This window comes from Gallus gallus, chromosome 4, assembly GCF_016699485.2.
Source record: "Gallus gallus isolate bGalGal1 chromosome 4, bGalGal1.mat.broiler.GRCg7b, whole genome shotgun sequence".
Lineage (NCBI taxonomy): Eukaryota > Metazoa > Chordata > Aves > Galliformes > Phasianidae > Gallus > Gallus gallus.
The window spans coordinates 57,972,934-57,995,504 of NC_052535.1; the positions used below are offsets into that span (position 1 = coordinate 57,972,934).

A 22,571-nucleotide genomic window follows, 5' to 3' on the forward strand; every position below is an offset into this window, starting at 1 on the left:
AATAGTGGACACCCTTTGCTGTAGATTGGGAGTGTGGAATCTGTAGTAGTACTCAGCTTTCTTGTGCTGTTTATGAGGATAAATCCTAGTTTTGAATTCACTGAGGTTCTAGATTCATAGGGATGAGTTTGGCTGCAGTGCCAGAGGCTGTGTGGGTACCTGAGGGCATGAGCCCCCATGGGAGCACTGGAATCAGCATGTGTGGTCGCAGACTGTGGCCTTTCTATTCCCCCAGTCCCATGTAAACCTGCTTAGTGGGATTTAGTATTTATCTGCTGTTCCTGAGCCATGTTTTGCCTGGTGTTTCCTTGGCATGGCAGGCAGTACCATGAGCAGAGTGCTTATTGCTCTCTGGACCATGCACATTAGCTGTAGTTCTTGTATCATTCTTGGTAGAAATGGCCTTGTTTGGAGCAATAATTGTTATTAAAATGAAGAAACTCAGTCATAAGCTCATCAGTAACCTTTGTTTGGTAGTTTTTGCTGCCTTTGCCGCAGTCACAGTACTACATTAATTCCTGTAAGCCACTGAAGACTAATGGCAGGCTGAAGTCAGAGCGGCTGTGGGGTCCCAAGGCAGTCTGGCACTTTTTGCTGCTGCAATGAGGGAACAGATTGTGCTCTCAGCCTGCTGTAGAATGAGGTGTGACTGAGTTGTCCTGTCTCCTCAAGGAGCTGGACCAGGGCACAAGGCTGAGGCCAGGGCCTGAAAAATATATCCTGTGCCTTCATGCCAGGGCAGGCATACTTGAGCTGCTGTGCTCCCTGTTGTGTTCTGAGGCAGTGATTAAGGAGGACTTGGATTTAAACATGAAGACGGATGTCTGTATGTTAGGTAGACTGAAAAATAAGTGTAGAAAGAAAGGTGTGAAGGAACAAAATGTTATAACTGCATTTTCTCAGATACCTTTTTTATGGTGTACTATACGTCCATTACTTTTCGGTATCCAGAAGAAAAATTTATTCTTTGGTCTCAGTTGCTGTGAACTGGTCCACATTTTCCTTCAGATCCCTAAATATCTCTAAGACTTTTGAATTAACATCTGTCAACTCTGACCATCTAACAGACCCTTATATAATGAGTCCTTCTCTAAGCTATGTGCTTTGAATCCCATCCTACCCTGGTCCTGGAATCACTTTGGCTGTGCTACCATCAGACTGGGATGAGCAGAAGAGGGCGATGCTTCTTAGTATCAGCCTCCAAGTAGAAAGTGAAGAATTGACTTGAGAAAAGCCTCACACCTATCACATCGTAACAAAGGAAAAGTATCATGTTGTAGCTAAGAAGGTGGAAGCTGCCCTTTCTGCTTTGAGTTCTGCTGTAATGGGAGCAATTGTGTTCCCACAAGCAGCCTGGCTTCATGCTCTCTTTGCACCTTGCCTGGTTCTTATTAATTGCTGTGATCAGCCACAGTTTGGCATAGTTCTCTGCAACTGAAGAGGTATCAAAAATTGCTTGTTTGCAAACATGAGAATCCAGCTGAAACATTTATTCCCCATTCATGTTTAGGAGATCATTTTGCAGCCAAAATAAAGCTTAAAGTGTAGAGACCTATCCACACACTCTCCACTTTGACAAGTGCCAAGAGTTTTGCTTTCAAGCCTTGATTAAAGAACATGTGTTGAGGCTCAGGCATGGAGGAGAAAAGCAATGTACGCATAGTGTGAATTACTGGTTGGTAGCTGGAACACAGAACAAAATAATTCACTTGGGAAGGATCTACAGATATCATGAAATCCAACTGCCTGAATACTTTAGGTCTAATCAAAAGGTAAAGCATATTATTAATATATATAGCGACAACCAAAAACACAAGGTACAAATTATTGGCAGGTATGGCTGAGAAAAGTGAAGGAGAGAAAAAAAAAAAAAAGTGGAGGAAGAGACCAAATAAGGAGGCCAGCGTTACTAACACAGTTTGTAATGTGTAAGGACTGTGTATGTGGGACAAATCACTACTATCCAAATCTCTCTTTAAAAAATAATGAGACGCACACAGCTACCACCATGAAAGCTTAATGTGGAAGGTCTGCTGTAAATTATGCTTCAGTGTTATGTGCACAGAGACTCTGAATGTTGGAACTTGTGCCTCCCTGAGTATAATTTGAGGTACATGTGGTAGTAATTCAAAGACTCTATTGCCCTAAATTCTAATGTATGCATCTTGTAGTCCTGCTGAATTTTGCCAAATCTAGGATACTAATAATAAATGTCTTTTTTCTTTTTTTTTTTTTTTGCTGATGTAAAGAACCTGGAAGCCAGCCTATTGAATCTAAGTAGCTTTGTAATGATAAAATTCCAGCAATAAAAAAATACAGAAGTAATGAGAATCAAGTGGAATCTTTTCTTTAGTGTTGCATATAACTCTAATATAAAGTAATTTTTTTATTGCACTCTGGTTTCTACTTAACTACTTTGAGCATTGTGATGACAGAAATGAAATTCACTAGATTTGTTTGCTTCAGCAAGCAGAGAGGAAATACAGCATATATTCTTCATAACCTTTCAGAATTTTGTAATGAGGATTTCTTGTTTCTGTCTTTGTTCATAGCATCATCCTCTTGACAAATGCTTATTTTTTTGGGAGCGGTAAATTAGTTTCATTCCTCTGCTTCAGCAAAATTCCTTTTTTTTCCTTATCCACACACATTACAAGGCAAGGCTCGTCTCTAGTTGCTATAAAGAATGTGAACTTTGGGAAACCTTAGTACATGTGTGCTAATTCTACTTAGTATTTGCACTGTGCAAACACTTCAAGAAACTTTTGTTCTCCAGAAATTTTTTTGAATGATTCCTTTTCTCCTTTTCACCCTTCCTTATGCATTCTCACAGCATTTTTGTATCCACGTGTGCCAGAGCCTCTTTGCATACCCCCTTTTTAAGGCCCCTTTTCTCCTATTGTGAAGAATGTACTCATTCCCTGGACATCCTTTCCTCCTCTTGGTTTGGAATTTTTCCTGATTCTTCAGGTGCCTCTGATGCTTAGTTCCTACTCACACGGGAGGCTTCCCTTCTTTTTCTGGTAATAATTCAAGAGCATCTTCTCTGTTCTTCTGCCATGTCCTCTCTTTTTATCTACTCTTTTAGGAAGAGATAGAACTGCTGCTTTTGCCTAATGTCAGTTCAGTGAGTCACATATTATCTAATCAGTGGCATTTTCTGGGGGTTTGCAACCTTCTGGTTTGGATTGCATTAAGTATCTGACATTTATACATTGGACTCTATCATTCCTTCTTTGAAAGAGGACAAAGTAACCCCAAACACCTTCCTATCATGAGCTGTTATGACTAACATTATTTATGTCTCAGAGCTCGTGGTTACAAAGTGTAAGGTGTTATGTTTATTTATCTATTTTTAAGTTATCTTATGTCTGAACAAAAAAAATACAATATTTTTCTAGATGATGTGGTTGAATTGCATGTAATTTTTAGCATGTTCTCAAATTTTGCTTATTTATAGCTAACCTTTGAGCAACCTCACTTTTAGTTTAATGAAAAATGAGGAAATATTGTTTCCCTTTGGAAAATAATCTAACAATATATCATGAACATTCAGAAAGAAAAGGTTAGACAGAAGCTGGGCTTCTCATTCTCTGTTCTGGCATTTTTCAGTGTATGTCATACTCGTGTTCTTAACTATCTCAATGCATTTTTAAGACACTGATAAGCAAAGTATTTTCTTAATTGTTAGAATAAAGAGTATAAAGACAAAATATTTCGTACACTTAAAATACATGCATATGTTTTATTTGTTTATTTTCTGTCTTTGAGAAAATGCCACTTTTCTTCCTCCCAGGTGAATGTTTTTGTGCTAAGCCTCTTGACCACCAACTTCAGAGTGCTCAATTTCTTTTTTGGCTCCTGCAGCCTGAACATTTCCCAGAAACTGTATATGAAATATTAATGCAATATCACCCTGAGACTGGTTTCCCCAAAGCTTCCAAAAGAAATCTAGAAATTGATTGTGAAAGAGAGAGTCTATGAATTCTTTTTTTTCCCTCCCTACAAGAAAGCCCATAGCCACGCTTTGCTAGATTTCCAGCTTCCTGGAAGGCTGTGTAAAGTTTTCTTGTTTGTGTTAACAAGCAATACGTATAGTTAATCAGATATGTAGTTACAGGGTGAAGGATGGTGGCTGGCTGCATTTTTGTAAGCCCCTGCAAAATAATTGACTTTCTTGCCACATGTTGTGTGCCCTTGCTGTGTAGTCATAAAATCAGTTTGCAACTGCATGGAGCAGGGTTCAGAACAGAGTTTCCCATATTCCTTGTTTTCTTTTCAGCTAGTAGCCAGCAGATCAGGTTTTGGAAGGGATAGAGGCAAAAAACAAGGAATTTTTAAACAACAGTTTCTTAAAGGAAATAGCCAATAAGTTCTCAAGCTTTGAAGTTTCATTTTAATAATTTAGCACTTGGATACACGGTCTCTTAATCATTACAAGATAGCATTTGTCAAAAAGCATGTTGTGAATAGTGGCAGGAAACAATTCCAAGATGGAATAACTATGGAAACATCCATAACTGACTGAATGAATGATTATCTTTTGTCAACCAACTACTTCTTAGTATAGTTCTTTTTACTTTTCTCTAGTTCAGTGTTTAAAACAGATGCATTTTCAATGTCTTTTTAAGCTTATCTGCATATTTTTGTAACTTTTTTTTTAACTCAAACTTTGTCTAAGTGACTAGAAAAAAATAATGGATTGAAAGCTGCTTTGGATTGGAAAATGAAATTATTATGCTAATGTTTGACTAATGAGAGGAATTTTCCCTGGCATGAAATGGGGAAGTAAAGAAGGGAGACCCAGGCTCTGCTCAGCGGTGTATAGTGATGGGTTAAGAGGCAATAGGCACAAATGCAAGTATAAATATATTTGATGTGTTGCTTTCATGTTTTAATGTGATGAATCATTTTGTTCATATAAATGTTAGCCATCTTCAAGAGAGAAGTCACTGTTCTGGCTGGGAGGGTCTGTGACCACAAAGCAGTGAGTTGTTTTGTAACAAAAAGCAGAATAGAAGCTGGTGGTACTTTTCCATTTCCACTTTTCATGTGTCATGGATCAATGGCTACCTGTAAACAGGGTAAGGAATCCCAAGTACGAGTTTTGAACCCTATTCAGATTCCACATCAAGGTTAGACTCAGCATGCTCATGTTCCTTCTGCATTTATCTTGACTAGTCAGAGAATATAAGCTTGAGACCTTGGAAATACAAAAGCTTGCTGTGAAGTTTTGGTGTTGCTGACATGATTCACCAGGAGGTAATAAAAGAGTTGGTGTTAAGTCTGGAACAAACTGTATTTCTGTAACTGTCACTGGAAGCAGAATCAATATGGGATTTCTGCTGGCATGGACAAAGAAACCATCTGACCCAGTTGCACTAAATTTTAAATGGGAAGACTTTTGCATTACACTATATGTGATAATGTTTAGATTTTGTGAAGAAAAGGAAGATGCCAGACTAAAGTATAACTAAGGAACTGAGAATAACAAATATATCCTCACATGCATTTGAATGATACTAGTTGCAATAACTAACTCGTCAAGAAAATTAAATTGTATAGAATTGCAAGAAATCAATTATGTTTGTCTGAGAAACACTTAAGGAGTTAGTTTGTCCTTCCCATGTATTGGAGTCCTATTTATTTTATATTTCTCCTCCAGTGAACTCATCTTCTATCATACATATGCCTGCAATATGTGTTTTAGAAGGAATTTGACTCTAACCCAAATATTTAGTCTGATTTAAACAAGTTCAATTCACTGCATATCATTACCTCTGTTTTTGCTTCTGCCATGAGTACTGTAGCTGTCCAGCATCAGGCATCCAGCTGAGAGTGCTGGTATCCAGCTGTTAGGGGAAGTCCAGCATCAGGAGCAAAATGAGGTACCTATAAGACATCTATGAGATATGTGTTTGTGGAAAAGTAACAGATTTTATTCTCCCTCAATGCTCACAACTTTGCCATTGAAGACAAAACTTCAGTACATTTAAGTAAACAATCTTGTAAATTTAAAATGAATAAAAATTACACATGTAAAATAAGTTTAGCTGAAATATACACTGTTTTGACCTCGCTGTTTCTTATATTTTTTTCTATGAAGTTAGGAAAAAAAAGACATTGGACTGTAGAACTCTGGAATTATTTGTAATGTTCTCATTTGTGCTATAATAGCACTACTGCACAACGTCATAAATAAACAAGCATTCCTAAACGTGTCATGTTTATTGTTTAGCCATCACCAGTTCTTACAGGTATTGTTTTATTGTGCTAGGCTACAAGCCTCATGTAAGATTTCTTCAGAATCATCTTAGTAACACAAATGCATCACATGGGAAATCTTGAATATCCTACTGAATTAGGTTATTTTTCTATCCTAATTGGAAATTACTGACAAGATATAATGGCTTTTATCATGGGAATGGACTACTTAAGTATTGTTTCTGACATACGTAGTGCTTTTTCTCATTGGGAACATTACAGATTAACTGCTCCTAATTACTGTTCATTGATGGTGCTTTTTTCTTTCCATTTCTTTTTTTTTTAGCTTTTTATCTCCTTTTTTTTCCCTTTTCCTCTTTTTTCTTTTTTTCTTTGTTATATAATTCTCTACAATTGCATATTTTCTTTCTTTCTGCTTTTTCCTCTCAGTTATTGTCTTCCTCCTGTACAGTATGCCTATGTAATGATTCTATTTTTGTAAGCAGTTTGAATTTTCATATTTTTCCTTCTTGCCAGCATAAAGTGACAGTTATGTTGCGCACAATTTATAAGGTGTGGTCTTAAAAGCAGTTCATTAAGTCACAAAAAAATTGTGATAATCAAATAATATACAAATAGACTGGCTTAGAACATAAGAACTTTTAAAATGGAATATTTTCCTCTTTTTCTAAGCAAAATTAAAAATAAGTTAAGGAAGAAAAAAACCTTCAGCCTTATCGCTTCCACTCTGACAACTTGCTGGTGATTTGCAGCAAAGTGGGCTCTTCACTAGTGCTTCAGGGCAGCATATTCCCTGGTAGAGCCAGTGCTGCCTTATTTGTCCAGAGAGGAGCAAGGTGATTGCTCTGTATTATAAAACTATGCTAATGTGGTTATAATTTGCATTAGTGCCTCATTTCTTGGAAATGGAGAGGTCACTCTTACAGTGTATAAATGGCCTATAGTCAATTTTTATTCAAGCAGCAGCATTTTTATTGATGCAGCATTTGTTGATCGTGTTGGGATGAACAGAAAAGTGAAACCACATTCCCCAAATTACTTGCTGTGTGATGTCTTTATATTTTTAATGGTCTTCTCTTCAGAAGTCCTGTTACAGTATTGCTTCAGTTGAAAAGAACAAATAGCCTATTTATTAAGTGTGCAGTCAATACCATTTCAGCTAATAGTGAATAAGCACTTACAATAATCTATCAACAGTAAAGTTTTTTGGAGTCATGTATGATCTTCCTGTCTGCTCCCTGGAGCCCAAAGTATTTATTACTTGGAAACAAAGAACCTTAGAGCCAAAGGTAAGCAACAGTGTGCTGAAAGAGTGGGAGCATGGCTGTAAATGGGAGTACAGTGGAGAACAGTGAATAATGGGCCTCTGATGGGACCCACTGTGTGTTCAGTGTTCCCTTCCCACCCAATGCCCTCTCAGCTAGTTCAGCTAAGAGGTATGACTCCCCTGGCCATGCTCGTAAAATGTGAGTTCATGTTGTACCCTGTATTTCACATGTATTCATTATTCTACAAGGAATGAATGTTTATTCCAGCCTAACACAGAACATTAGGTTCTGCAGCCCCTGTTTTGAGTGTATAGTTGGTTGAGTAGACCCAGCATTCTGTAGGCTTTGATCCTCAGATTGTGCTTGGAGGAAAACTGTTCTCAAGTCACAGAGTGATCCACCCGTGTCATAGAGTGAGTATCCTTTTGCACCCTGTAGTTCGTCAGATGTGGCAAATCTGTGTCATGGATAGCTGTATTTAAGAAAATGACGTAGTCTTCTTCACATTAACTTTGTAAGAAAACGCCAACAACTTTGAGGGCTATTCTAAAAGTAATGCCTCCTAATTGATTATGTTGGCCCATGACATTGGAGGTGGATGTTGGTGGTATGGCAGTAGAGGGTGAACCTTTCTGCCAACATTCCATTACATTTTGTTGCCATTTGACAAATGACATCAGAGGGGCAGTCTGGCAAAATGGCATCTGACGTGGAAGTGTGTATTAAGCAAAGGTGTGTCATCAAATTTCTTGATGAGATGCTGGAACAGGTTGCCCGGAGAGGTTGTGGATGTATCGTCCCTGGAGATGTTTAAGACCAAGATGGATGGGGCCCTGGGCAATCTGATTAAGTATTTGATCTAGTGGCTGGCAACCTTGCCTGTGGCAGGGGAGTTGGAACTTGATGATGTTGATGATCCTCTGAGGTTCCTTCCAACTCAGGCTGTTCTATGATTCATCTGTAAAAACAAAAATTGCACCCATTCATTGATGCTTGCTGAATGCTATGGAGAGCAAACAGTGGATGTGAGCACACTGAGGTGGTGGGTAGTATGTTTCAAGCAGTGGCAACAGAGATGTGAAAGACAAGCCATGTTCCAGACAGCCATACGCAGCTGTTACACCATGAAATGAAGAACTCCTTTTGATAGCTGATGAAAATGCATAACTAATGTTGGTGACTATGCTGAAAAAGAGTGTTCTGTAGCTGAGGATTTACTCTATGAAATAGTGTCATTCTGCTCTTTGTAGCTGTTGTAGCTTCCGTGGAAATAAATAGGAGGCATTACTTTTGGAGCAACCTATGTATTACACTGGGGGATTTACAAGGCCTTAGCAAGCTTTAAGAATGCAAGTTTTGTTTTACTTTTATCCACCTATGAATAAATCCTTTCAAATTAAATAGAATTCACTGTGAACAAGGATTGTTAGAATGGTTCATAACACTAGTGTGAATGAAGTACAATAAAGTCTCATTGCAGTGTTTGGAACTTGTTCAGAGTTTTGAATAGACATTCTCAAGAAGGAGAAAGGAAATCTTGGTTGTATTTTTAACATATGCCTTCTTGTGCCTCTAATAGTGTTTAAAATGTCAGGTTTGGTGAAAACAAATTCACAGCAAACGCTGGTAATGCAGTGAGGTTATCTTCCTTTTAGAATTCACTTTTCATTGTTCATTTGTAATCATGCTGCAAACAACACACTTAAATAAACCTCTAATCAGTGCTGATGTTAAAAAAACATGTAATTTTCCTGTTAGATGTGATATGAAGGAGAGGTTTGGCTTAAGAGAAAAAGGATCAGTGAAAATCAGGCTAATCATTAAGGCTGTGAGGGAGAAGAAACTAGAAACCCAGGTTCACAGGAATCTGAAGTCCAAATTTCACAAATCTGACCTAGATTGTCATCTTTTGGAAGCAGAATAGTGTGTGCAGCCATGTGCAGTTTACTGCCTGTGGATTTTTTTCCATATTTTGTTAGAAATTAAGAATTAAGGGATCCTTTGTGATTTTATTATTTCCTCTCATTTTTTGAAAGCTTCTTTCTTTTAGAAATAGCTATTCTATTGATGCTGTGTTGTAAAACCACGGGCCTGCTTTAGAGTGCCCTTCCATGACAGCACCTCATTAGCTCCTGTCAGTATATATTCCTGAAGGAAAGCATATGTGGAAGATATGTATTGTAAATTTAATGTGTTGAAAATGACCTCTGTTAATTGCATTATTTTGCACATTTACTTTTTTCATTGGAGGTCTGTGACAACTCACTCTGCCCTTCTGCTTTTCCTCCTCTACCTTTCAGCATTTTCCCAGGTGTTTTTTCATGTGTTCGAATCTTTGCAAAAGCTTGCAAAAGAGCTGTAGGAAACGGTGATGTGTCTGTCTAATAAATTCAACCAAAATCTTTCACAAGATCAGTTAGCTTTTCCCCCGCTGCTCAGTGGCATCCAAAACACATTTTATTGGAGGAATTCATAGTCTGTGACTATGCAGTAACATGCAGCCAGAGAGAAACTGTGGGGGGTGCTGCAGATGTGAATATAGATAGCTTCATGGCCTTAGCTATGTACGCAAGAGTCGCTTCACATGGAAGTCTCTAGTGTTGTATTGTTTGTTTTCCGAATTTTGAACGTAGTAGTTGGCAAGTCTAGGGTTTCTCGTTCTGGAGATGGTTTTCCTCCTTCTTTTCTTTCTTTTTCTTTTCTTTTTTTTTTTTTAAGTTTAAAATATTGTCAAAGCTTTGACTGAAGTATTAGATTCATTATCAATTAATATAAAGTAAATTAGTTCGGAATCTGTAGAAGAATAAATATACTCAATTTAAATAACGAAAAATATTTGGGGTCAGTTATTCTTCAAGTCAGTGAGAGAGTCCCCATGAACTTTCAGCGGAGCTGATAGAAGCTTCTGGGAATTGACTACTTCAGAAAAAAATATTTTCAGTAATGCCTCAATATGTATAGAATAGAATCCTTTTTTTTTTTTTTTTATTATTATTCAAATGATCTTTTTGGAGGCATGGAGTCTTAATTCTTGCAATGTATCCTCTGCTAATCATCTTCATAATGAACATAACGTGACATGGTTGATTGAATTATTTTTAACAGCTTCTGTTCCTATATACTGTCTAATAGTGTCTTCCCAATATATGCTTCACTACACAACTGATTCATTACTGTCATATCCATTTCTGTGTCGATTGAACAGATGTGAATTCTCAGTCTGTCTAGGCATCAAATAAATAAGGAGGCAAGGAGTGAACAAGTATCATTTATTTCAGCATGAGATCATCAAGTTCAAACTGATTTTAATTTTCCTGAGATGGAATGCACCTATGAAGCAGAAATGAACTTTCACAATTTCTGGACAGTCCTGTTATTGCATGACAAAATCCCTGCCATAATTTCCACAAATTTTAGTGGTCTTTGAAGTGAAGAAATGACATCATCAGGGGCTAACTGATTCCTTCTGGCTTACTGAGACTAAGATCTTACCCTTTAAAATCTGTAACATAATTCGCTTTCATCATTTCTAGCTATAAATGTCTGCCATGAATTATTTATTATGTTCTTGCTGAATTTCTGTGCTAGATTCTTGATGATTTTCATGAGAACACAGCATCAGTGGGCTATTCTGGCTAGGCTAGAGACTTCATAGGCAATCACTCAAGGTGGCAGAGAGCAGTTAAGTTCAGAGTGGGGCTGCCCCTAAGTGGCTCTACTGTGATTGATCAGGTCCTTTTTTTTTTTTTTTTTCTTTTGGTGGATCTCACATAAAGCATAACAGCACCAAGGCAAAGTGGATGTTCACTGAGTAAACATTAGAGAATTTGATCCCTAGTTCTCAAGAAAGCCACTAGGAAGATGCTTGGTATGTCTTATTTTTCTGTAAATGTATAAGTGGTTAGAAACCTCCTGATGGGAAGAAACATTATTTATATTTAACTTGTAGGCTCAAACTTACAGTTCCAGAATTGTGGAAGATTAATAGAATTCTGTAGACAGTATGTGTAGTATTGAATGACTGCTTGAGTTGAATTACAAAATATGTGGAAGAACCGATTGTTTCCAGCAATGTCTTTAAGTTCTTTAAATTTCATGAGAGCAAACTGAAGACACATTCAGGAATGTCTCTGCAGCTGATAAGCTTTCCTGCTGTGCAATATACACAAGAATAAGCTATGTTGAAGACTGTGAACTCCATCTTAGAATGAACGCGCTTTCACAAACATTACATTTGAAAACACGCCAGTGTAGCGGACAGGTGTTACTAACCTCATGTGTTTAGTATAGGTTTGTCTAAGTTTTTACTATACTGTGAAAACCCTTTGGGGTGCTCATTTTCCACAGAATACCATAGTGTTCGGTCTTGCTTCAGTCATCTGCTCAGAAAACAAATTCCATGTTTTTAAAGCATTTATTAATCAGAGAAAACAGCAGATAGATTTATAGAGGATTTATATCTTTCCAGTTAAATGGGTGCATAAGGTATCTTTTATAGTGTGAGACACTCAATAGCTAATTTCAACACATACGTCTTCAACTGACTTCCAGTTTTAATCTAGGAAACAAATTTACTGCCTATACAGATAAAGTTCAGATATGTGATGTTTGTTTAAGATATCTGAAATTTTTAATTTTGGGAGAATTTCAGACTTTTGGAGGAAGAAGCAGAAAAACATGAAAACATGGCCATTATAAATAAAAGTGCAATTTGAACTTTTAGCATGAATCATAACTGTTGTAATAAAAGAAAACAGAGTGAGGTGCTTTTAAAATACACAGAATATTTAAAATATTTTTCATTATTTAAACTGTTTTATAGTTGCAGAATTCCAGGGCTCTGGGTACAACTTAGATCTCAGTATCTGCTATGATTTCCCAGTTTTATAGCATTACTGGAAATAATATTTTCCTTATCGTACAATTCTTGCAGATGAGTGCATTTCTTTTTCTCTTTCCAAATAACTTGAGTCTGTTACATTAATGGTTTTCTTTTTCAAGTTACATCAATCAGCAGCTTTTTCAGTTTTCATTCAGACTGTGTGATTGTGAAACTTTGGGATTATTAATCTTGCTTAAAGGGTGTTTTGTACCGAACTGGTCCATACTGTTCAAATACAGTTCTTAAAGTGTTGCAGGGATGATGTTATCTAACCGTTACATCCTTTTGAAATTTATGATGCTGTTGGAGTATTTTAAGTAAGCTTCTTATCTTTGATTAATATTTGCAGTATAACTTAGATCTAGGGCTAATCACATTGCGTTTTAAGACTGAACCTAAATGATGCAGTAACAGCCATCAGCCAAGTTGCTGACTTGATGGGCAGCAATCTTGCTCATATTCAAAATTAAAGAAAAAAAGCACAGAAGTGCTTTGCACAGAAGTTTCATCACCAAGAAACTTGCGATGAGCAACTTAGCTTGAAGTCTTTGCACCTGTTCTCCAAGCTTAGAAATTACTGGAGTCATCAAAATGTGCTTTCATTTAAAAACAAAAGGTTTCTGTGGCAGTAACGAATGGCTTCTAAACCAATGTTTTAAAAACAGTGCCCATGTAAACAAAAGCTGTTTTGGTACTATTGTATTAATAACAATAAACATAGTTTTTCAAGCAACAGAGTAAAAATAAATGAATGTACGAGAACGCTAATTCTACAAAGTACTAGGATCATTTCCAAAGGTTATCGTTGCTGTAAGTAATGAAAATGTGTTGTTGTTTGTTGTTGTGTTTTGTTTATTTGTTTACATTTAGTGTTTTTTCAACCGAGTGGGTGAGCACTGGGCATGACACTGGTGGTAATGTCAAGAACACTGACCGTTGGACTATGCCAATCTGTGCTGGTGTCTGCAAATTTGCTTTATTCACACAAACTTGATGGTTCTGTAAGCCTCGGAACAGACTTGACTTTATGTATATATAAAGTCCTGGGGAAAGCATAGACAGTAAGGAAAATGTCATACTCATAAGCCACCTTAAAAAGACTGATTTTATAATAAAACCAAAGTCCAGCAGTTCTTAATAGTTAAAGCAGTTAGATGCTGTGTTTTATATTTTACCTTGGATGAATGCTCCCCCATTATGCCATGCAAGTTCATTATAGGGAAGACACTTCTCTATATTTGCGATACCTGTCTCACTGTATTCACCAAGGGCAGGCAGTAAATGTAAAGCTGCTTATGTTAGTATTGCCAGCTGCTTTTCAGTTTCTCTGCTTTCAACTGCAAGGCACCCATCGGTTGGCAGCAGTTTCTCAGGGGGTTCATGGAGATGGGCAGGAGATGATGATTCCGTGGTTTGGGAGGATTTTTAAACTCTGAAGATCAAACTGTGAAGCAGGACTGTAGATTCCTACCCTCAGTGATGTCTCATGCTTACTCATCTGTGTGTAATTACAAAACAAGATGCTGGGCATAGAATATCTGACTACTAACAGCAATTGTATGAGGCAATATTAACGTGTATTTTTCATCACACTGCAAATATGTATGTAATTTTACTATGTGTGCCTTGAGTTCTTGACAAAAATTCACCTTTTCCATTCTGGAGACCTTGTTTTTATAGGAAATGTGCTTGCAGAGCTTTTTGACATCCACATTATCTGGGAATTAGAGCCTATAATAGTAAGTAAATTATATTTAGGTATGTGCTGCGGTGTGGGAAAGATTAGGCTGCTCAGCCGAAACAGAAGTTCTTCCTCCCCCCATTTTTTTTTTTTTCCACCTGCTTGCAAAAAGCTGTATTTCTTTTTTTCTTTTTTTGGACAAGCCTCATAATTACCATTCTGTGCCTGCTTTGGGCCTCTGGGAATGGCCGCAGCATCTGTAAGGCTGGCAGCAGAAAGGTATTTCCAGGCAGGCAGTGTTGCAGGCATGGGAGCCAATCCATGGCTTTGTCTGAGCAGCTGAGAACTTCATCCCAGCCATGCCGCGGTGTATGGTGACACAGGTCTGTGCCACGGGCAGGGCGAGTGCTGAGCAAGTGTTGGGGCCAATATTTATAGACCACTGCACAGCAGTCCTGGGAAGAGAGGCGGGGAGGGAGTGAAGGAGAAACCTTGGCTGAACTGAAGGCAATTTTATCTCGGGTTCTTGTCAGTTAAATAACATGAAAATAAATCCCCCTTGTCAAGCTTAATCTTCTCTTGGCGAATTATAGCGGTCCTGCTCTGCATTATGACCAGGTGGAAGCCACAGATTTAAAACAAGAGTTTTCTGGGTAAGTAATTGATTTAGTGTTTTTTGTGGCTCTTATTTTTATTTATTTATTATGTTTTTTACCTCCGGTGTCCTAGCCAGCTTGCTGCCATTGAGGGCATAGCATCTGTAAGGGAGAGCTGTTTGTCTTTTGGGTACAGTGTAGCACTGCCTGCTGTGTAAGGATGTTCTGTGTGAGGTGATTTTGGCTACAGTTACAGGAATATCAGGTTGATTCTTCATTTAGCAACATGCCTGAAAAGGTCAGCTAACATCAGGGGAAGTGCAGGCACTGCTTCCCCTGCACAGCTACAAATGGTGTGGGTCATTTAAAACATGGGTGCTCAGCAGTGTCTAGGCTGAGTTTTCAAGTATCCATTTCTTGATGCACATAGATGGTTGTACTTACATGACAAATCTGCTGTCCTATGTGCAGCTTTTAGTAGCGGAAAACCAGAAAAATATCTGCTCAAACTTCTGTCTATTCTTGCATAAGGTATTCAGAGTCAATGTTGCAACAACAGTGTATTTCTGAGAAGTCAGGACAGTAGTTCAGGGATGTTGCTTACCTCAGATTTTAGTTTTTATTTAAAAAAAAATAAAGGTTGGGAAGGCAAATGGGCTATTAGGAGAGGAAAATCCCTGCTTTCTTGCACTGTTAAAGGTGACAAAGAACACACACCCCTGCAGGATGTTTCCTGATAACAAAAGGGAAATGAGTGTTTACAACAAACTGCTATAACCAAGTTGCAAGCAAGATTCCCCCTCGCCCACCTTCACACAGGCAGCTACATATGGCTTTTGAAAAATGAACCTTTTTCCATTACTCACAGTATCTTTTTCAACAGTCTCCTCAACTCACAGGCTGTTGAGTTCATTAGTCTTCTTTGTTTGCATATTCTAGGGTGTAATTTTAAAAGTCAGGTTACCTAAAAAGGGGATAATTCTTCTAAAACTCTCTCCTGGCAGCAACATGTGAAATCTGTACAATTCAACATTTATGTTTACTATGGTTAGCTCAGAGAAGATTAATGTGTTGCTTAAAGAACACAGCATTTCCCTCAATGAAATTTATCAGTTGACAGCCCTGGAATTACTTCTTTAAGTTAGGAAAATATAGACTTTGGCACTGGTTGAAGATTTCTGGGGGTGAGTGGGAGGGTGGCTTGCAACTCCAGAGGGTGTTAGACACATAGTGAATATGTGTTGAAAACAAAATTGTGTTAGAATAACTTTAAGCCTGAGGTTCAGACTAACAAATACGAGGAAGTGCAAGATAGAGCTCATGTTAGATCCTTAACTTTACTTGTTAGCAGCAGCATTTTGCACACACAGGGCATGTAACATGAGCTGCTGTCTGCAGCTTTAAGACTTACCAAGGAAAGCATAAGAACAGAGGTGGTTTCTAGGTAAGAGAAGCAATTTATATGGGAAACCTATAGAAAGACACGTATATATTTAATGATCATTATGATCATTATTTCCTATGTATATCATATATTCTGTGTTGAAACACTATCGCAAGCACTAGACGTGTTAAGAAGCTGCTCTGGGATGTGCAACAGGCAAGAAAGAAATCTGTTATGTGGACAATTAACACTAAAAAAATTAATCTACTCAGAAATTCTCTCATAATGAAGTTATGGAGCTATTCCAGTACATGAGCATTGTGAAAAATAAATCAAAACAAAATCCAAAAACATAAATCATCTGTCTCTTAAGCACAGAATTTTATGGAGAGGTAAAGAGCTGCACTGTTACATTTCTTTGAGGTTTATAAATAAATGATATATACAAGCTGAAACTTCCTGTTTTTTTCCCCTCTTTCTTACCCAGATTTATCTGTGCTTCTGCTGGAAAGTGGCATGGGTGTTCTTTGGTCTAGTATGTTGGCAAAGGCAGCTATTAAGAAGCGAGACAAAGTAGTGTTGTTGAAAAAGTAATTAACATGGTGTATTTGCACAGAGTGGATTAATAGGCATTACTCCACTTCTTCAGAACTTCATTGTTATGACTGCATGTCCGTTCATGATTGCAGCCTTGACAGTTTTTACTATTATTATCTTTACTGCTGCTGTACCCCTTACTACTATAGGCGCATTATTTACCAGTGGAGAATTTACATGGTCCTTACAGAGTATCAACTGTTCTTCAGTACAGAAGAATATATGCCTGTGTGTATGTCATTATTCTGTGTTAATGTGGCTTAACTGCTGGTAAACCACATATTTAACCAGGGCCCATAAATTGCAAGTTGTGGAGTAGCTAGTGTATAATGTTATCTGCCCAGTCCTACAATGAGATGGATTGTTTGCTTTCCCATATAATTTAGAAAAACATTTTTTATTCTGCATATTCAAGTGACGTCCAAAGGAAGTTGTGGAGAATAATATCAGGACTGCAGATGTCCAGCCGCGGGGAAACACATAGTCTTTGAGCAGAATTTGACCTGTTTCTAAATGTCTTGCTATAATCGTGCATGGACTCTCTAGGTATTCTTGTTCTTTGTGATGGAGTTTTCTTGACCCTTCCTAAGCCCCGCAGAGAGGTGCTTTAATGGCATGTTATCCTACTGATCAGTGAACTCTGTGCTAATAGGTCACTGCAGAGGCAGAGATTTTCTCTCTGATAGCTGGGATTATCCACAGAAAGTCCAATTACCTGCTGGGGTTTGAGTGAGAGAAGTCATGCACTGCCTTGATAGCACATATGTCTGTAGGAATTCTGACAGTATTGGGTATTGTAGAAGTTAGTGTTGGGACTCTCTGACTGTTGTTAATATATCTGGTAGGGTTGTCCACTGATTACCTGCTAGGGAAGGATAAACTCCAAGGCTGAGAGGGTTTCAAATTTTCTTCCAGAGATTTTACAAACAGATGGGCTAGGAAGGCTGCACTGGCAAGAATAGGGATTACTGTTTTATGATGTCACCCTCTTATTAATCGGAGCAGCAGTGAAGATACAGATATATTTCAGAATCACATTCCTTCCTCTTGTTTCCTTCAAAATAGACTACCAGTGTTCACATGTGCACTTATTCCCTGTGTACTTATTCTACTGGAAAATTAATGTTTATTCTTACAGCCTCCTTGGGCTCTGAAAATTCAGGAAAATGAGCTGGAACACCACACAAGGAATTGAATGTCAGCCCTCATAGCACCCACATCAACCTCCAAATCTCCCAAGTGGTAGTATCTTATCAATAAAATCAGATGCGAAATGGAACAGGAGCTAAAACCATAACACAAACATCAGAATATTTTCAGTAAGATCATGTGTGGGTGGCAGTGGTCATGGCTGTACCTCTCTGTGGTCATGCCGTGTCTGGAGTTGGATGCAGTTAATCTTTGTTGCTTGAATGCCAAAGGTGAACAAAGAGGAGAAGAAGATAGGACCTACTGTCAGTGAGATCATGACCTAGCCAAAAAAACACATGCAAAGAAAGAAAGGAAGAATAGAGTTAATTACAGTGAAGTATGTATGTGTGTATATTTGTAAAGTTAACTTCATAGAAATAGGTGAATGCTTTGGTTGAAAATAGTGCTTTGGAGTCCTAACACATGAATAACATAGTTCCTGTTGGATTTGGTGTGTTGTGGAGGAAATAGGGAGTTGAGTGTCATTTTTGCCATCATTTCAGATGTAAGTGGTGATATGTCAGAATGGGAGAATTGCTTATAACACACATTTTTTGGAAGAAATTTTAATCAGGAAAGATGTCTTGTATCTGAGACTGAGTTTCTAGTCAGGATAGAGCAATGAAGACTAGTATGTCAAGTAGAAAATACCTGATAGAGCACAGATGCGAGTAGTGAATGACTGAAGTTTAATCTTGTGAGTTTGTCTGGTTCAGTTCATAATTGTGGGCCCTCATTTCCCCTACTGTAGCCGGGCGCTTCCCACACTAGCCTACAAAATGCTGTGAGTTTCTCAAGCCTCAAAGCTGTTTCTTTCTGTGCATGTGCTGAGATGCATATGAGGCTTAGGAATCATCCCCTGGTTACATGTACTGTGACTCTTCTAATATCTAGACTACCAAGTCCTTCTGTCTATTACAACCTGTCTTAAAAATACTAATTTCTGTGTGCAAATTCCTGAAGTCAGGGCAGGCTGAAATATATTCTTTTTCCATCTGTGATTTTTTGAGAAAATGTTTTTGAAAGATCTTGGTTTCTCAAGAGTTTGAATGGAAAAAAAGATCTCAAATTTAAATAAATTTAAATTCTCGGGATCATATTTTGCAGTTTTATTTGTATTTGCAAATTGCTACCAATCCTCTTATCATTTAATTTACCCAGTGTCTGAAGACATTTCATTTAAAGTGGTTATACCAATGACATCATTTATGGATACAAGGAGAGCACTCAATGTCCACGTGAAACAGTGCTTAGCTTGAGAGCCCGTGCACATCCAGCAACATGTGTTTACATGTTACATGTGTTTTTGTGGATGCTGAATCCCTTGATCACTGACTTTTATCAATTTTTCTCCACACATAGGAAGTCCAGTCTTGTATGAGTGAGATTTATTCATTTAACTCATGCTCATTTAGGCAGACCTGGAATGCTGAGAATTACATGTGTTCATGCATTAATGTTGGTTTAGAAATAACACTTGTAGCATGAAGAGTTTTTTTGAATTTTTCTCAGTTTATAAAATGAAATGTGACAACTTAGAGCACGGAGAAGGCTTAAGCTTGCACATAACTGTAAAAAAAAAAGTATGAATTTCTTATCTAATATTGTTTCTAATTTATTTGAAATGTTTAATATTTGCATAAAATAGATTTGAGAAAGGTTAGTGCTTTTAATGTACTTCTTACTTTAGATTCTGTCTTTGGTATTGGCTAGTATAGGCCGACTTGACCATAGTCAGCCTCAACAAAACAGCGGTGCTGAAAACATGAACCATGCAGAGAAATCACCAGATAGCCACTGTGTTCCAAGAGCCTTAAGGCTCCTCTGTCAAACTGACACTCAAGAATATGTTTGTTTTAGCAAGGGACAGAATATTCCAATTTTTCTTAATCTTTTGCTGTGAATTGTTACTTGGCTCGTAGGCCATATATTTAAAATCTTTCTCTTAAGGTCAGCATACCCTTTTCCTAGACTTTACAGTTGTTGCCAGATCACTGAAGTGGGACCATGGTTTCTATTAAAATAAGGCAGTGAATTATTGTTGCTTACTGTATTTCATCCCACCTTAGAAAGCATAAGTGTAAAGTGTGATTTTTAATTAACTAGTACATTGTCTTAGGGCTTTGATTTGGAAAATTACATATCAGTATCTTGACTGTTTAGCAGATCATTTATTTCTCTCACCAAGCCATAAATAATAACAATTTCAACTTCCTAAGAATGTTTTTCTGCTTCCTTTTAGTAATCATAGGCACACACAAAGTGTTAGTCACCATGGTAAAATAAATGAAGGGTGGTAATTGAATAAGGCTATGCCATTTGATAACCCGCCCCCCCCCCCCCCAAAGATTTCCATTGTTGCATCTCCTTTACTTCATCACTACAATAGCTTGTCCTTATATCCAGCAAGTTTTGTCTACTAACCTTGAAACATATCTTTGTGTTTATTGTCAGAACCTTGCTGGCAAATTAAGCTTGACAATAAGATAGTAAAGGCAGGGGGAAACAGGGTGACCTGGGACACGCAGTTCTGCTAAAATCTTTCAGGGTTTGTAGAGTGCCTTTTCTTCTCCAACCAATCAAATTACCAATTGCATGGCCAGTTCAGTTAGCTAATCATTAATGTGGGATGCATGAATTATTGAGCCTGTAACCCTTTCTTCTGCTAATTAATTTCTCAGTGTGTGAAAATACTCTTCTTTTGATGCTACATGCCTTTAACTGAGGCAAGCACATTCAGAAGTGGCCCCATGGTTATGGAGGTGGGTCCATTCATCCTTTGTTGAGGCTGAATCATAGAACCACAGAATATCCCAAACTAAAAGGGACTCGTAAGGACCGTTGACTCTCACTCCTGGCTTCATACAGGACCACCCAAAATTCAAACCCTGAAACTGTTGTTCAAACATTCCTCGAACTCCAGCAGCTTTGGGCCAAGACCACTGCCCTGGGGAGCCTGTTCCAATGCTTAACATCCCTTTGGTGAAGAGCATTTCTCTAATCCCCGATCCAGCCCTTCCCTGACACAGTTCCATGCTGTTCCCTCACATCCTGTTGCTGTCACCAGAGAGCAGAGATAAGCACTCGTGAACAGAGATGTTCCCCTCGTGAGAAGCTGTAGGCTACCATGAGGCCTCCCCTTGGCCTTCTCTGCTCTGGACTGGACAAACCAAGGGACCCCAGCTGCTCCTCATACATCTTGTCCTCTAGACCCTGCCCTATCTTTGCAGTCCTTCTTTGGACATTGTCTCAGTTTTTTCTATCCTTCTTATATTGTGCTGCCCAAGACTGTGACTTGAGGTGAGGCTATACCAGCACAGAGCAGGGCAAGATAATCTCATACTGAGATAGCCAAGCTGTTGCCTTCCTTTGAGCAAATGAAACTGAGGATTGCAATTTTGGGTCTGGACTGAAGTAGGTCCCCCTGTCTGTCAGCCCTTTGCTGCCTGGGGCAATTGGAGGTGCCCACAGGGGTACTCTTGGTGATGAGGAGGTGAGTGTGCATAGTGAAATGCTGATTCCTGTCCTTCACTTAGGAAGTTTTTCACTTAGAAGAATTCCTTTCTTCTTTTGCTGAAAGATGCATTTCTCATCACTTTGATGCATGTGCAGTCTTCGGGTTCTGATTGCTTTAGATGTGTATCAATAAGAGCTGTGTCAGGTGGATACTGGTTGATATTCAACTCATTTTCTTCTTCTCTCAGTTTGTCTCCTATGCACATGGCATGCAGGACTATGCAGGATGGGTTGAGACTAACGTAAATGCAAGTTCTCTTGGTATAATAATGAAGCAAAGTGAGAGGATTATGCTTACATTTGCTCATGGCTGCCTTGTCTCATTTAGGCTTTAAGACATGTTCAAACCTGGTGTTACTCTCCTTATTCAGAGCACTTTTCCATTGTGTCCTCAGGTCCCTCCAGTCCTATTGCTTCTGTTCCTAGTCTGTCCTCCCAAAGCAGCATGAGCTGCAGTAGTGGTACCAGCTGCTGGCTCTTGCTGCCTCTCCAGCTGTCCAGCTTTGATTACCAAAAAGATGGAGAAGCACATATATGGTGCAAGATTTTTATTTTACATACATAGGCAAAACAAAGATACTTCTTATTTCATAATAACAGAGGTTTCATATAGCTGGTAATATCTATATTTCTTAAATCACCAAATGCTGTTGTGCATCTGCCAGTAGTTAAATAGTTTTTCTGCAGCTATTTTCAGTAGTTTGAGGAAGGAAATGCATGTGGCTAGAAAGAAATATTCTTTGAAATGCAGACATTTTCCCAGTTTTGAGTTAGTCCAGCTAAGATGTTGTGATAGGGGGATTGTTTGTAAAGTGCATATATGGTCAGAAAAGGACTGTGTATAAATGTTATCATCTTTCTCCAGAGATCTAAAATCTGTCTCTGTTCCAAGATATATCTGCTTTCTTTAGTTCAAAAATAAACACTGATTTTTTTTTCTGTTATTGGATCTATAATTGTATGAGAAAATGAGCTGGAATCTATTTTAATTTTGTTGATTGACAAAATTGTTAATTGTTTTCTAGTGAAGAAGGGAGAATACAGCATGACTTCAGGTGTGGTTTGTGAAGTGAGCTGTTAGAATAAATAACTTGTTTAGCTTTTTTTTTATTTTAATTTTTGATTTGTTTGTTTTAAACTTGTAGATTTTAGTTTAATTGTAAGATAAGTGTTGAATTTCAGTGCGTCATTTCTGCCAAACCACTTTTTATTCTCTTATTCTCTACTCGAT

At 38.0% G+C, this 22,571-nt stretch overlaps 1 protein-coding gene across 6 annotated transcripts in view; it reads left to right on the forward strand.

Moving 5' to 3' along the window:
* BMPR1B (bone morphogenetic protein receptor type 1B) overlaps nucleotides 1-22,571 on the forward strand; it is a 238,763-nt gene that overhangs the window by 102,487 nt on the left and 113,705 nt on the right. The window contains exon 1 of one of the 6 annotated variants that reach the window (XM_040698738.2): nucleotides 14,514-14,709. The exons of the other annotated variants lie outside the window; for them this stretch is intronic. The gene's annotated coding sequence lies outside the window, so the exon portion shown is untranslated. Of the gene's footprint in view, nucleotides 1-14,513; nucleotides 14,710-22,571 lie in introns of those variants that run through there. 6 annotated transcript variants of the gene reach the window in all.